This window comes from Marmota marmota, unplaced genomic scaffold (genome assembly GCF_001458135.2).
Source record: "Marmota marmota marmota unplaced genomic scaffold, marMar, whole genome shotgun sequence".
In the NCBI taxonomy this organism is placed as follows: domain Eukaryota; kingdom Metazoa; phylum Chordata; class Mammalia; order Rodentia; family Sciuridae; genus Marmota; species Marmota marmota.
Window position 1 is genome coordinate 15,109,189 of NW_025999999.1, and position 15,258 is coordinate 15,124,446.

At 40.1% G+C, this 15,258-nt stretch overlaps 1 long non-coding RNA gene across 1 annotated transcript in view; it reads left to right on the top strand.

Annotated features, from left to right (window-relative positions):
- Positions 1-15,258, top strand: part of LOC125618008 — a 57,963-nt gene that overhangs the window by 12,069 nt on the left and 30,636 nt on the right. Inside the window, exon 2 of the long non-coding RNA XR_007349217.1 lies at positions 1,452-1,544. This is a non-coding gene — a long non-coding RNA (uncharacterized LOC125618008). The remainder of the gene's footprint in view (positions 1-1,451; positions 1,545-15,258) is intronic.

The window sequence follows — 15,258 nt, forward strand, 5'->3', positions numbered from 1 at the left end:
GTGAACTGTCAAGAAGAGTAAAAATATGAAAGTGTGCTGTCCTGCTGCCTCTTCAACCTCCCAAGAGCTGAAGGTTGTCTGAAGGCCAGGTTGGGGGAGGGGGGTCTCTCCATGCTTGCAAAAGGCCCTGGGAAGGTGTGAGGTGTGTGTGGCAGGAGCAAAGGATGGATATTCAGGGGAAATGTTGCTGTGGTTACCGCCTAGAAAATAAAGACTCCGCATGCCAAACAGAAGCTGCTTAAAATTCAGTTGGAATTTATAAGCTGATGAAACAGGTGTTCTTGGAATTTAATTAAGCACCAAAACATTGTTCAAGTCTGGTGAGGAGTTGCCAACAAATTCGTTTCCACTGCTCCAGGATATCAGAGCCCAATGTTCTGGGCATGAACTCTGATTATGAGTGAAGAGCACATTGCTTACACTCACAAGATTGCTGTGTCCCGAGTGTGACTTTAGTAGAGAAACTGGGCAATGCCAGGCTAGAGAGAGGAAAGCGAGACACTGGCTTCAAGAGGGAAATGTAAGGGTGTGTGGAAGACTCAGTCATCAAGATAGTGTCTCAATGCAATATTTTAAAAAAATTAATGAAAAAATTTATGATGAACAAAATATCAAAACTTTAAATAGACAGGATCTGAAATAAAGACAGCATCTAAAATGAAGACAGGATATGAATAGCACCAAGCCACCTCTAAACTCAGCTGTCAGGTTCCTATCCCTAGGCAGAAGGAGATTGTGACTCTCCAACCCTGTAGAGTTCAGACAGTTGTGATGGATTCTAGATTGTTCCCTGGTCTCCTGCCAAGGGAATCATTTCTTTCTTCCTCCCTCTGGCAACAACCATTTATGGGACAGCCACTGTGTGATGCTTACTCTGAGCCCCCGGTCCACTGCATTGAGGACTCTGAGATAAATAGGACATAGTTTCTGCTTAGTTGAACAAGTCAGGAAAATCAATGATTATTGAGCTGCAGAGAAGCAGCATATGTGTTGAAGGATTCTCCTCTTGTCTTTTCAGGTCTTATTTCCTCAGCAGGGTCCCCAGTACTTTGTAGCTGGGGACAAATCAGGATACACAGTGTGAGGGTTAATTCTGCATGTCAACTTGACTGGGCTAAAGGATGCCCAGATAGCTAGTAAAACATATTTTCTGGATGTGTCTGTAAGATTGTTTTCAGAAGAGATTAGCATTTGAATTAGACTAAGTGAATATCTGTTCTTACCAACTTAGATGGGCATCAGCCAATCCATTGAGGGCTGGAATACAATAAAAGGGGAGGATGAAGAAATTTATTCTCTCTTCCCCGCCCCCCACAACCCTCCCTCACTGCCCTCTCCCATTCTTTGAGCTGGGCCATCCATCTTCTTCTTCTCTCAGACATTGGAGCTCCTGGTTCTGGCGCCATTGGACTTGGAGACTTGCTTACACTATTAATTCCTCTGTTTTTCAGGCCTTTGGAATTGGACTGAATTACACCACAGGCTTTCTCCTTTCTCCAGTGTATAGACAGCAGATCCTGGGACTTCTTGACCTCCACAACCTTGTAAGCCAATGTGTATGTGTGTGTGTGTGTGTGTGTGTGTGTGTGTGTGTGTGTGTCTATCTTCATATATCCTATTGGTTCTGTTTCTCTGGAGAACCCTGAGTAATACACCCAGGCACTATGTAACTAGGTCAGCAGGTGGAGTCTGAAAGCCCAATTTTGAATTCCAGACCTATCATTTACTGCTTTACTCTAGCAAGATGATACACATTTTAAGTCTGAGTTTTCTTATCTTTGAATGAAAGTAGAAATAGTCCCTATCTTGCAGGATCACTAGGCAGATGTCCATGAGGTGATACAGAGAGAGAGAGTTGGGTGCAGTATTTGGCACATGGTAAGTACTCACAAGTGTCAGACAGAATCATCTGAAAGGTGTGAAGGTAGCAAAGGAGATGCAGCTCCTGTGAACAAGAATAAAGGGGTGAAACATTTGAAAGGCATCTTCCCTGAGGCTCTTGCAGCCGGAGGTACTTTGGAGCAATTCCCATGGCTCCTGGAGACTGTTATGGATAAGGCTAAGTTTGATTCTTCCAGAGTCTCCCTGGATTAACTTATTGCATATCCTGATTTAATTGTCTGCCCTTGTCATGCTGTCTCCCAGTCATAGACATATTAGCAACAGGTATAACTTATTATTTTATTGTTAGACACCAACCATGCGTAATGCACTCAGTTTTTATCAGCTTTATGGACTCAACATAAACTGTAGTGGCAGTCGCTGGGGACTCCATGAGCTATTTTCAGCTGACAACCATACCGCGTATGAAATTGGCACGGTCTGGGCACTGTCGAGTCCTAATTGGCTGGAAGTGATGATCTGCAGGCTGCAATAATGGTTCTTGCAATTAAATAACATTTCTACTGCTTCATACGTATAGATTCTTATTTTTAATAACGTTTTATTGACACATTGTATGCATCTAGAAAAATGAACAAGTCATAAATATCTAGTTCAATGTGTTTTACTGAATGAATGCATTCAGATCCAATAATGGAATATCACCATTTCAGAAGCCCCTCCTTCCCTTGCCAGATCCCCTTCCTGCTTCCCTCCCTTCTTGGATTCTAGAAACACAAACTAAAATTTTCTTGACACTTGTGGTGAGTACTCACAAGTGTCAGACAGAATCATCTGAAAGGTGTGAAGGTAGCAAAGGAGATGCAGACCCTGTGAATAAGAATAAAGGGGTGAAACATTTGAAAGGCATCTTCCCTGAGGCTCTTGCCTCATGTTTTATGTAAAAAAATAGTAAAATAAGCATTCTTTTTTTTGGATCTGGCTTCTTTTGTTCAATATATGCTTGTGAAGTTCACCCATATTGTTGCTCTTCGTTTACTCTTAGTGCTGTATAATATTCCATAGTGCTACTATCTCACTATATATCCATTCTACCATTGATTGATGTTTGGGAAGTTTCTGTTTTGGGGCTATTAAAAATAATGAGGCTGACAGGCATAAGGGAATAGTTAGCATTATGGGATAGAACAGAGAACCCAGAAACAAAATTTTTTCATATGTGGTCAAATGATTTTTGACAAGGGTGCCAAGGACCATTCAATGAGTAAAGTTTGGGTTGGGGTTGTGGCTCAATGGTAGAGTGTTCGTCTAGCATGTCTGAGGCACTGGGTTTGATTCTCAGCACCACATATAAATAAATGAATAAAATAAAGGTCCATCAATATCTACAAAAAATTAAAAAGAAAGAATGTGATGGGAAAACTAGACAGCCACATGAAAAAGAATGAAGCCAGGCCTTTACTTCACACTATATTAAAAAATAATATGAGGGACAAAAAACACAAGTATAAGAGCTAAAACCATAAAACTCTTAGATGAAAACAATAGGGAAAACTTCATGACATTGGATTTGTCAATTATTTCTTGGTCACAACACCAAAGTCATAGGTGACAAAGGATAAAATTGTTAAAAATGACAATATTAAAGTCTAAAACTTTTGAGCATCAAATGACATTAGCAGAGCAAAAAAGCAATACCTGGAATGGGAAAATATTTGTGAATAACATAAGGGGTTAACATCTAGAATATGTAAAGAATTAATAAAACTCAATATAAAAAATTGAATAATCCAACTAGAAAATAGTCAAGAATTTGAATAGACATTTCTCCAAAGAAGGTATACAAATAACCAATGAGCACATGAAAGATATTCAGCCATCACTAATCATTAAGGAAATTCAAATCAAAATCAAAATGAGATAGCACTTTACAGGTTAGGATGGCTATTATATTTTTAAAAAACCCTCAGATAATAACAATCATTGGTCAGGATGTTGATAAGTTGGAACATGTATGCTTTTTGGGGAAGAATATAAAAAATTGAAGGATGGGCTGGGATTGTGGCTCAGTGGTAGAGTGCTCGCCTAGCACGGGCAGAACCCAGGTTTGATTCTCAGCACCACATAAAAATAAAGGCATTGTGTAAAACAAAACAAAACAAAACAAACAAACAAATAAAAAACATGGAAGGCTCTATGGAAAACAGTACTGAGATTCCTCAAAAATTAAAAAAAGAATTTTCACATAATCTAGAAAATCCACTGCAGGACATATACCCCAAAGAATTAAAACCAGGGACCTGAAATATCTATACATCCATGTTCACAGCAGCATTATACACAATAGCAAAAATGTGTCCATCAGCGGATGAATGGATAAATAAAGTGTGGCATGTGCATGTTACAGAACACAATCCAGCCTTAAACAAAGAGAAATCTGAGACATGCTATAACATGGATGGACCTTGAAGATATTATGCATAGTGAAATGTCAGTAGCAAATGAACAAATACTATATGATTCCACTTACATGACATACCTACAAGTGTAGCTAAACAGAGACAGAAAGCAGAATCGCAATTGACAGAGGCTGAAGGTGGAAGGATAGGGAGATATTGTTTAATGGGTATAGTGTTTCAATTTATGAAGATTTTGAAAAATTCTAAAGATTAGGAGTGGTGATGGTTGTATAATAATGAGGATGTGCTTAATGCCATTGAATTATACACATGAAATTATGTCAATTACTGGAAAATTGCTGATAAGTGGTTTAGATAGTGAATTTCATTATGTATATCTACAATAATTTTAAAAATAAAAAATAATGGTGCTGTTAGAACATTTTAAAACATTTCTTTGGATGAATATATATACACATTTTTTCCCTTGAATTATTGGGTTATAGTAGGGCACATGTTAAGCTGTGGTTGATGCTATCATCAGTTTTCCAAAGTGATTGTGCTAATTGTGATAATGCCTCTTGCTCCACATCCTAACCAACTTTCGATGTTATCTGTATTTTTCTCTTAGACATTTTGGTGGTATATAGTGTTATCTCATGAATTTTTGCACTTCTTGAGTAACTAATGAAATAGAGCTCTATTATTCTCTTTTGTGAACAATCTTTTCAAGTCTTTGCCTACTTTTTCTATTGGGTTGTCTGCCTTTTTCTTATAATGAACAGTTGCTTTTTTGCCTTAGGTAAGCATCTTAGTGTATCCAATGTGATAGATTCTGAAAATAAAATTCTCATAACCACTTAAATATGTACATTTTCATCGTGTATTATATGAAAGTGGAAATTATGGCATGAACCTAGATTTTCCAGAATCTCTGTTAAGATTTTTTTGTGTGTGGTATTAGGGGGTCCCATTCTCAGCAGATGCCCAAAGATATTTTCTTGATGGCTAGTTCCTGTTATTGTGACAAACCTAGATACCTAGTGCAAGAATCAGCAGAAGACCAATCCCTTTAGGGCTAAGCAATAGATACAGAGATGGGAAGACTGTGATCTGGACACCCAGCCAATGCTGTTAGGTCTGCTTTGATGGTACATAGCATGTTTTTATCCTTGGTGGATTTCACTGAGTCTGTGAAACATTTAACATTGCATGTTGGGAGTCTGGCATTTTGAGGGGGAGATTTCCAAAGTTTTAGTATTATTCTCAAAGGATGGAGGGTTACGTGGTCTCTAAGAGGGTAGGAATCTTTGGTTCAACATTAATCTAATATTCTTGGCTCATTCTCAATCTATTTCTGTTTCCTATTTCCTCCTCTTCTTCTTTTTGAGTCAAGGCCAATCATTTTAATAATAATCCAGTTGTTCTAAGAAGAGTGGATGTTTAGTCATCATATCCAGAAGGAGTGGATCCTGTCTTCCTTTCACTGTAGATAAGCAGAATCTATGATAGGCTTATAATCCTTAAAAGCATCCAAGTTATAATCCCTAGAACCTGTGAATGCTACTTGAAATGGCAAAAGGAACTGTGGAAGAACCCTCAGATGGAGAACTATCCTGGATTATCCAGGTTGTCCTAAAATGTAATCATAAGTGTCCTTACAAGAGACAGGCAAAGGGAGATTTGACTATAGAAGCATGCAGCAAGACAATGGAAGCAACATGCTACACTGTCAACTTTGAGTCTGGAGGAAGGAGCTAGGACCTGGGGAATGTAGGACATATATACATATACATATATATTCAATGGAGTTTTATTCAGTTGTTAAGAAGAATGAAATTATGTCAATTTCTGGAAAATGGATGAAATTTGGAACATTATGTTAGCAAAGTAAGCCAAACTCATGAAGTCAAGGGTAATACATTTTCTTTCATATGTGGAAGCTAGAGAGGAAAAAGAAAAGAAGGGGGATGGGTGGGATCTAAAATCAAAAGATCATAGAGGAAAGGAATAGGAGGGTGGGAGGCCGGCAGGGAGGGAGGGAGGAAATACTGGGGAATGATATTAGCCAAATTATATTGTCACATCATGTGAATGTATGAATATGTAATATTATGAATCACACCATTCGGTGCAGATAATGCACTACCCCCACCACCACCTCCACCTCCACCACCACCACCACCAACAACACCACCAACACCACCACCACCAACACTACCAACACCACTACCACCAACAACAAAATGGGAGAAAAACTCCACATCAATCCTCTTACATTTTCAGAGGTCAGAAATGTGGAACCAGTTTCACTGGGCTAACGTCAAATTACAGGCAGAGCTGCTTCCTTTTGGAGACTCCAGGGGATAATCCATTTCCTTTCTTCTATTTCTGGAAGCAGCCTACATTGGATTGCTCCCTTTACCAGTTTGAAGTGACATTTTTTTTGTCTTTTTGATTAATGTTGATTTGAAACATGCTTTTTTGGATATGAGAGTAGCTACTCCTGCTTGTTTTGGGCACCACTTGTATGGTATATCAATTTCCATCTTTTTTTCTCTCTGTCTGTAGCTGTCTTTTCCTATAAGGTGAGTCTCTTGCAAACAACATAGAGTTGGCTCTTGTTTCTTAATCTAGTCTGCCAGTCTATGTCTTTTAATTGGAGAATTGAGATCATTTGCATTCAATGTTATTATGAAGAGATATTTGTTAATTTCTGTCATTTTGGTTTATTTCTAATGTTTAATTTGATCCTGTTTAATTTCTGTTTAATTTCTCATTTGCTTAGTCAGACTTCAAGTGACAGTTGTCTATTTGTCAGATCTGGGGTTTTTGAGTTCTGTGTGTAGTATTTCTTTAAGTATGCTGTAAAATAGTCAAGAATTGTTTGTTTCTGCTTATCTTGGAAGGTTCTTGTTTCTCTTTAAATTCTGAAGTATATCTTTGTTCAATATGACAATTTTGGTTGACAATTATTTTCTTTTGGGTTTTGGAAGACATATTTTCTGGCTTTCCTAGATTTTAGAGTTTGTGCTGAGAAATCAAAAATAATTCTGATTGGTTTGTCTCTAAATGTGACCTGATGTTTTTCTCTTGAGGCTTTTAAAATTCTATTCTTATTTTAATTATAAAGTGTTATGGAGAGGTTCTTTTTTTTATCTTGTCTATTTGGGTTTCTGAATTCATCTCCTATCTCATAACCCTCTTTGATTTCAATGATTTTAAAATTTGTTCTTTTGATGTTGCCCTAGAATTCTTGTATATTCTGCTTGTGGTTACTGTTTTCTGTTCTTTAATATTGTGTAAATGTTCAGGGCCAAACACTTTGTCTTCCAGCTCTAAGATTCTGTCGTCAGCATGGTCTACTCTATTAGAGATTTTCAACTGAACATTTTATTTGATTTATTATATCTTTCATTTCCAAAATTTCTGTTTGTTTCTTTTTCAATATCTTATCTTCTTATTGAATTTCTCATTTGTATCCTATACTGACTTTTTAAATTCATCCAATTGCTTTTCTTGGAATTCATTGATCCTTATAATCATTTTTAAAAATTTTTTTATTTGATCTTTCATCCATTTCAATATCTTTGGAAACAGTGGTTGGAGGCATGAGTTATATAAACCAAAAAGTTCTAAAAGATGGCAAAAGTACAATTCATTAAGATAAAAAAATGTGTTAGGTAGGAACAGGAGAGTGTATATTTTCAAAATGTGAGTAGAGAAAAAGCAGAACAGATGTAGTAAGTGGTGGCTATAATGAAGGAGGAGAAAAAATGAAAGAAACAAAGGGAGAGAGAACAAGAGAATTTGGCTATTAGAGGCATAAGAAAGGAGAGAAAGAGAAGATAAACAAATAAAACAAAAATAAACAAAAGCCCTAATCCTCAAAAGACAAGACAAAGAAAAATAACAGTCAAAAATGCTAAAAATGAGAAAAAGAGAAATAAATATGTAGATGTATATCTGGCCATGAAACAATCAGCACAGCAAGAACACACACACATGAGGAAAGATTCTTAATGATGAAGGAATTTTCTCTACTGAGTTGGTTGAAACTATTGAGTAAGATAGATAATCACTGTGTACACCTGACTGTCCTTCTTTCTATTACTTTGTGAGCTAAGTACCCCTTAGAGATGGCTAGAGATTGTTACACCCAGTGCCCTTTTTGCATTGCTCACTGAGCTGCCAGATGAGTGGCCTACAACTGAAGTGGGTTGAAATAGTTTTTAACTTCCCTTCTTACCAGTATAAGGTAGGATGAAATGGGAAGTACTGCTGATTGTAGTTTTGTCTGGACAGATCAAATTGATGCACCCCCAGGGTAGGGGGCTGCCGCAGAGTTCCATGTGTGGAGTTCTGGTGGCTGGAATGTGTATGTGCTCTGGAGAGAGAAGATCAACACACCGCTAGTGCTGAGAAGATGCTGATCTTGACTGGGAGTCAAGATCCTCCTGAGAATTCTAATTCTGGGGAAGGGGAGCTAGCCCTCCACAGGTCTCTCACCCTCTGCTGCCCTTGAATATGGCCCTTCTTAGACTTAGTCCCTAAGTGTATTTATGCATACCTGTTCAATTTCCTGACACTCTTCAGCTGGTCACCTCAGCTTCCAGATTCAAAGGGACAGCAAATTGCATTTCCCTCTGAATCTCTGACTTGAATTCTCCCTGTGTCTATTTTACTTATGTTCTGCTAGATACACCCTAGGCCACATAGTGTGTGTTAGTTGGGATCGTATGGCAATATTTGCTATGATTTCCTGGTCTCTTCAAATATAAACTGCAGCATGGCCTCCTCAAGATGGCTCTCCCCCTCAGCTCTCCACTTTCCAGTTGAGAAACAGACCACTTTTCAAACAACAATTCAATGGTCAGCCTCTGAATCAGCTACGTTCAGCTGCTATTCTGTTCTGTAGGGTTTTCTGGGTCAAATTTGTCTGTTGTGTTTTTCTTTCTGTGTTATCCCTAACTTCTTTGGTGAACCAGCACTATAGGCACAACTGGCTTCAATGTACTCTTTCTTGTTCTTTGTTCAAAATACCCAAATTTCTGAGTCTCTAAGAGACTCTGACTGTAAAATATTGAATTTCAGTAAATTCCCTCATTCATCCACCTTGCTGAGAAACAGTATTCCTGCTGTTTCCATCCCAATCCATGGGGCAACTGGAAATGCAACCTCTAATTTGTCATCTTGAATCTCCTGATTTTTATCATTGTAAACCACTAAGGTTATGGCAATTCATTATGACAGCAAGAAAAAACTAATATAGTGGCTTACAGAGATCCAGGGAAGCTAGGTGTTTTGGTCAGCTTTTTCATTACTACAACCAAAAGAGGAAAAAATGTTTATTTTGAGGCTCACAGTTTCAGAGGCCTTAGTCCTTAGACAACTGGCTCTGTTTCTTGGTGCTCGAGGTGAGGCGGAACATCATGGCATAAGAGTGTGATAGAGAAGAGCAGCTCAAGACACCACACCAGGGAGCAGAGAGAGACAGAGAGACTTCAGTCACCAGATTCAAAACATATACCCCAAAGGCATGACACTCAATGCTCACCTCCTCCAGCCACATCATACCTGCCTTCAGTTACCACTCAGTTAAGCCCTGTCAGGGAATTAATTCATTGATAGGGTTAAGACTCTTATAACCCCAAATTCACCTCTAAGCCTTCTTGCATTGTCTCTCACATGAGCTTTTGGGACACCTTACATCCAAACCAGGTCTTCAAGGACTTTTGGAAAATGAGCTGTGTAGATGTATTAATAAAGTGGAGTTTTATTTCATGGAAAGACTAACCTAAGGTCTGGGAGGGATTTGATGGTGGTGCGATCCTCTGGTACTCTCCCAGGTGTACCAGGTATCAAGGGGTGGTGGGCTGGGGGTTGGAGACTTGGGTTCTTCTCTCAGCTGAATAATCTTGAGTCATTAGGATCACCTCAATGTTGCCAGTTTTCTCTTTCATGAAACCCAGAAGTTGTACCAGAAACTCCCACAAAGGGTTGGATGACCAGGAGGAGTGCCACATGGGATCTGTCTTCCTTGCTGGGAAATGTTCTTGGGTTGATAATGCCTCCTCTCTATCTCTGGAATCCATCAACCTCTGCATCCCTGCCCGTATCTAACTAGAAACCACCCTTACTTCCCACCAATTCTGCTGTCCTTATTTTCTAAATATTGTTTCCACTTTTATTCTCACGTGATTCTTTATGTATACAGCAGCCACATTGATACTTAAAGTGCCGTTCTAATCGTGCATCAGTTGAGTTCCTGTGACCCTAGGATGAAGGCCCCATCCCATCTGGCCCTGCCTCCTCTCCAGTGGCACTCAACTGGCTCTCGCCTGCTCAACAGCTTCCTGCTCTGCTGACCTTTCACAGCTCCCTCCAGCCCCATGACCTTGTCCCCATGGGCTACTATTCTGGGACTGGCTTTTAAGCTGCTCTTTCTTTTATTAGTTCCTAGTCATCTTTCAGATAGCTTACTTGTCACTTCCTTGCAGAGCCTTTTATTACTTCCTAGATTAGGTCAGGACACTTGTTACAACTCTTCTAATTCCCGTCTCGCTCTGTTCTGTGCTGCTCTACACTAGGTGATTTTTAAAGAACAGATATTTATTTCCTTATAATTCTGGAGGCTGAGAATTTCAAAACCGAGTTATTAGCAGCACAGTTTAAGGTCTCTGAAGACCTAGATTTGAAACTGATTTGGTCTTTCTGGAGTAAAGCACTCACCTCACACAGGTCTCTACGAGCTTAGGATCTGTGCTCGATAAAGTGGTCCTGGTGTTGCCTGTCCTCACTGGGCAACCACAGGAGTGACATGGGAAGGGTGACTGTGTGCTGTCTACCTTGTAAAATGCCACACCCAGGAAAGGGCCCTGTTCACAGAGGTTTTATCTCAGAGAGAAGGAAAACCAGAAACTCACTTGATGCCAAAGGAGGAATATTCAGCTCAGCTCTGCTCTGTTTATCCTGGCGACCCCTAGAAGGTGTTTGCTGCTCCCTTTCTCCTGTTCTAATCTCACCTACCCTCAGGGATCCACTGAGTGCCCCCCCTAGCCCACTGTGACTGCTCTTTCCCCCCAACTGTCAATTGAATTCAGTCATCCCCACCTAGATTGGCTCCTATTTAACTTTTCTTTATATTTTTACTTTAAATCAACATACAGTGATTGAACATATTTACTGGGGTGGAGTGTGACATTCCAATACATGTATACATATATACGTGCATATAATGGTCAGATCAGGAGAATTGGCATATTCATCACCACAGACGTTCATCGTTTCTTTGCACTGGGAACATTCAAAATCCTCTCTACTAGCTATTTGGCAATATACTATTAATGGTTGTCAACCATAGTAATTCTCTTTTGCTGTAAAACTTTAGAAGTTATTTCTCCTATCCTATTTAATCTTTAACAGACTTTCCAACATTTTTTTTTCTCCTCAGTTTTAGCAAAAATTATGTTTCAATGACAGCCCTGGACATCTATCCCTAGAGGTCAGATGTCCTTGTTTCCAGCCCCCTGGCTCTGTACCTGGAGGTTTTCTTAAGAGCCTGGATCTTATTCTTGTACTCAGACCCCAGGTCTGCATTTTTCCTTCTGAATGCCAGACTTGCCCGACTGAGTCTTCCATTCCTGGAGCTGGAGGTGGTACCTGGGGCCATTGCTATTCAGGTTTGGGCTTGGTTCCTGTGAACTGGTCACAGTGCAGCCCTGAGCTTAACGGCAGGGACTTAAGACTCCTGCTTGTTTGGGTTCAAATTCCATTTCCCACTTATTTTGTGGCTGCAGGGAGTCACTTGATCTTTAGATTTCTCACATGGAGATAATAAAAGAATCTAAATGATTTTATAATGTAATCTGTAACATACAACATATAGCACAATAATATACTATAATAAAAAGTAGAGATAAAGTATACAACGTAGCATTTTTTAGGAAAATTAAAGGAATAATGCACTCTTTGCCCCCAGGGAATGATGGATGATCATCACTATTTTTATTACAAGGCAGCTCCTGCATCTCTACAGTTATTTATTTATTTTTATTTTTAAGGGCTGTGGGGTGGGGCCCTTTCCATTCTGGGCAAGAGTCATTCTTCCCACCCAATCTGGATTCCTTGGCTGGGCCAGCAGTAGTCTGAAAGGTGGGTGGTGTCCCAGGATTTGCAGCAGCAAGATGTCTAGTCCTCAGCCTCCCCAGGGAGACTTCAGGGTTCCTGTCTTTGTTTTGTTTGCCTCACACTTGCACGTGTGCAGAGCTTCTGTGCATGACCCACACAGGCACGCACAAGGCCAGGGCTCCCTGAGGTCATCTGCTCCTTATCCCAAGCCACTCGAAAGGCCTCCCCTGCCAGCTGGATGGTGTCTGCTGGACCTGGGCTCAGTGAACCTCACCTTAAGTGGACGTCTCCCTTTCCCATTCAGAAGACTGAGAGGACCTTGTGCACTGCGGGGGTGAGCTCTGCCATGGACCAATGTATCCACACTCAGCAGAGAAAGTTAATCAGCCTGTGGAGGGGGCGAGCAGAGAGACAGGGGAAGAGGGACCAGCTCTGGAGCCCTGAGCATTGCAAATGACTCTCAGGAAACTCATCATTGCATTTGGAAAGCAGTTTCTTCCTGAGAAGGAAAAACCCTTGTTATAAATATTTTCTCTGCGACAAGGCAGGTTTATCCTAGTTCCCCCTCCTACCACCCCCCCTTATGTTTTCTTCAGCTAAAAAATTACCTGGAAAGGCAAAAAATGTGTATATGGAATACAGTCCTCTTACAGAGGACTGTGAAGACTGGTGTCTCAGCTGGCCAGTGAGCCATCTGGCTGAGCACAGGGGCAACACTGCTAAGTGGCATGGGCACTTAGCCAGGCCCTGCTTTCTCAGTGGAACTTGAACTTCATCATCATACATGGCTACCACACCCACTAATATCCCTGACAGTGACACAGGCCATTTTCTTACCCTGCTTTGCAGGTATCCAGGTTCAGTCCAGTGCATGTCACCTGCCCAGGCTGTGTAGTGAAGTCACAGTGGACACACTGGAGTGGGAACTTGGATCTAAGCTGCAAGTTTCTTTCTCCTTAACTAATGGAGAATCCACTTCTCATGTGTCTGGCAACCTTTTATTTTTAAATGGAAAACTTAAATTTTATGCAGCAGTGAAGAGAATCATTGATTGATGTACTCCTCAGTCAGATCTATCAGTTATTAGCATTCAGCATTCTTCTTTTATCTATCCTCTCTGTATCCTTATTGAATGTGTTAGTTTTCTGTTGATGTGACAAGATACCTGAGATAAACAACTTAAAATGAGGAAAATGTTTATTTTGGATTATACTTTCAGAGTTTTAAGTCCATGTTTGCTTGTTGCCATTGCCTTTGGGTCTGTGGCAAGGCAGAGTATCAAGGTGGAAGCATCTAGTAGAGGAGAGAGAGAGAGAGAGAGAGAGAGAGAGAGAGAGAAGAAGAAGAAGAAGAAGAAGAAGAAGAAGAAGAAGAAGAAGAAGAAGGAGGAGGTGGCTTTCCAGTATCCCCTTAAAGGATAGGAAATGACCTATTTCTCCAACAATCCCCGCTTCCTGGTTTCCCCTGCCACCCATAGGGCCTCAGGCTGGTGACAAGCCTTTAGCATGTGAGCCTTCAGGGAACCTTTAAGATCAAAACCATAACATGTGGATATTTTAAAGCAAATCCCAGACATTATGTCAAATGACCCACAAATAATTCAGCAAGAACCTCTAGCAAAGACTTAACAACCAACCACCAGGCCATGCCTAGGGATTGCTTAATATCATATAACCCCATCTATTTTCTTATCCCTGATTTGTTAAAAAATTCTTTTTTGACTCAGAACTTTAAACAATTTTATCTAAAACTGACAAGATCACAAGAATAGTACAAGGAACTCTCACATAAATTTGCCCGAATTAGCCAAATACTTAGATTTTGCTCTATTCAATTTATTATTAGGAAGTCCAATTTTGTCCTAGCTATTATTCAAAACCCGTTCAAAGTTCTGTTAGAGCATCTGTAAGCAAAAGACTTCACAAGTTTGAGAAGATTTCTAAAATCTGTCTTGGTGTGATTAAATAGTAACAAAAATAAATTTTCTAACAAGTTGTAGATATTGGCATTTTATAATATAACGATTAGATTCCTTTTAAAAGATCATTTGGTGGGATGCAATACCACTGTGATTGAGGTGCCAACATCATCTATTTTAAAAACACATGAACAATCTCTTTTCTCAATATAGGAAATTTTGTTACTGATGTACTTCCTAAAATGATAGTTCTATTCCATGTCCTCCACCAAACTCTCTCCTGATGTATTGGCTTAGAGAGTGTTCCTTAAGGCTCATGACATTGACATTGCCCTGTGATATGGGTTTGTAAATGGCTCCAGGTCTCCCAGATTTGGAATTCAGGCTGTACTTACCATTTTATAGTAGAAACAAAATAAGATGTTTGCTGATCATCTTGTTGTCATTCATAATGGTGTTCATCCACATGTAATGTTTTAAGGGCCAGGAGCAGGACATGTCCATCAGGGGGTTCCTTAGTGACCAGCCTGAAGGATTGGGCTTATATTTCCCCTTTCCTCCTGGGATCTGCTTCCTGTCATTTGTCCTGACCAGGCTTCCTGTGTCCTGTGTGCCCCTGGGATAGAGTGCAAGAGCAGATACTCAGGTCTCTCTCAAGGCAGAGGTCACAGGAGGCCAACCACATATGTTCTTGAAAAGACTCATATGCCACCCCCGGGTGCCATCCTCCCCTGTATCTCACTGAGACAGGTTGGCCTGTCCCTTCCCCAAACCACCCATATTTTTTTCTCTTCAAAGAGGAAGATGATCTAAAGGGGAGGAGCCTCTTGCCTTTGGTGAGTTTTCTCTGAATTTCTCACACTGATTCATGGTATCCTCCTCTTTTCTCTTGGTGAAAGTTAGGATGTGGTGGCAATAATCCCTGCTTTGACTGACCAAGCGTGTGACCTGAGGCAGGACTTCAGTCTC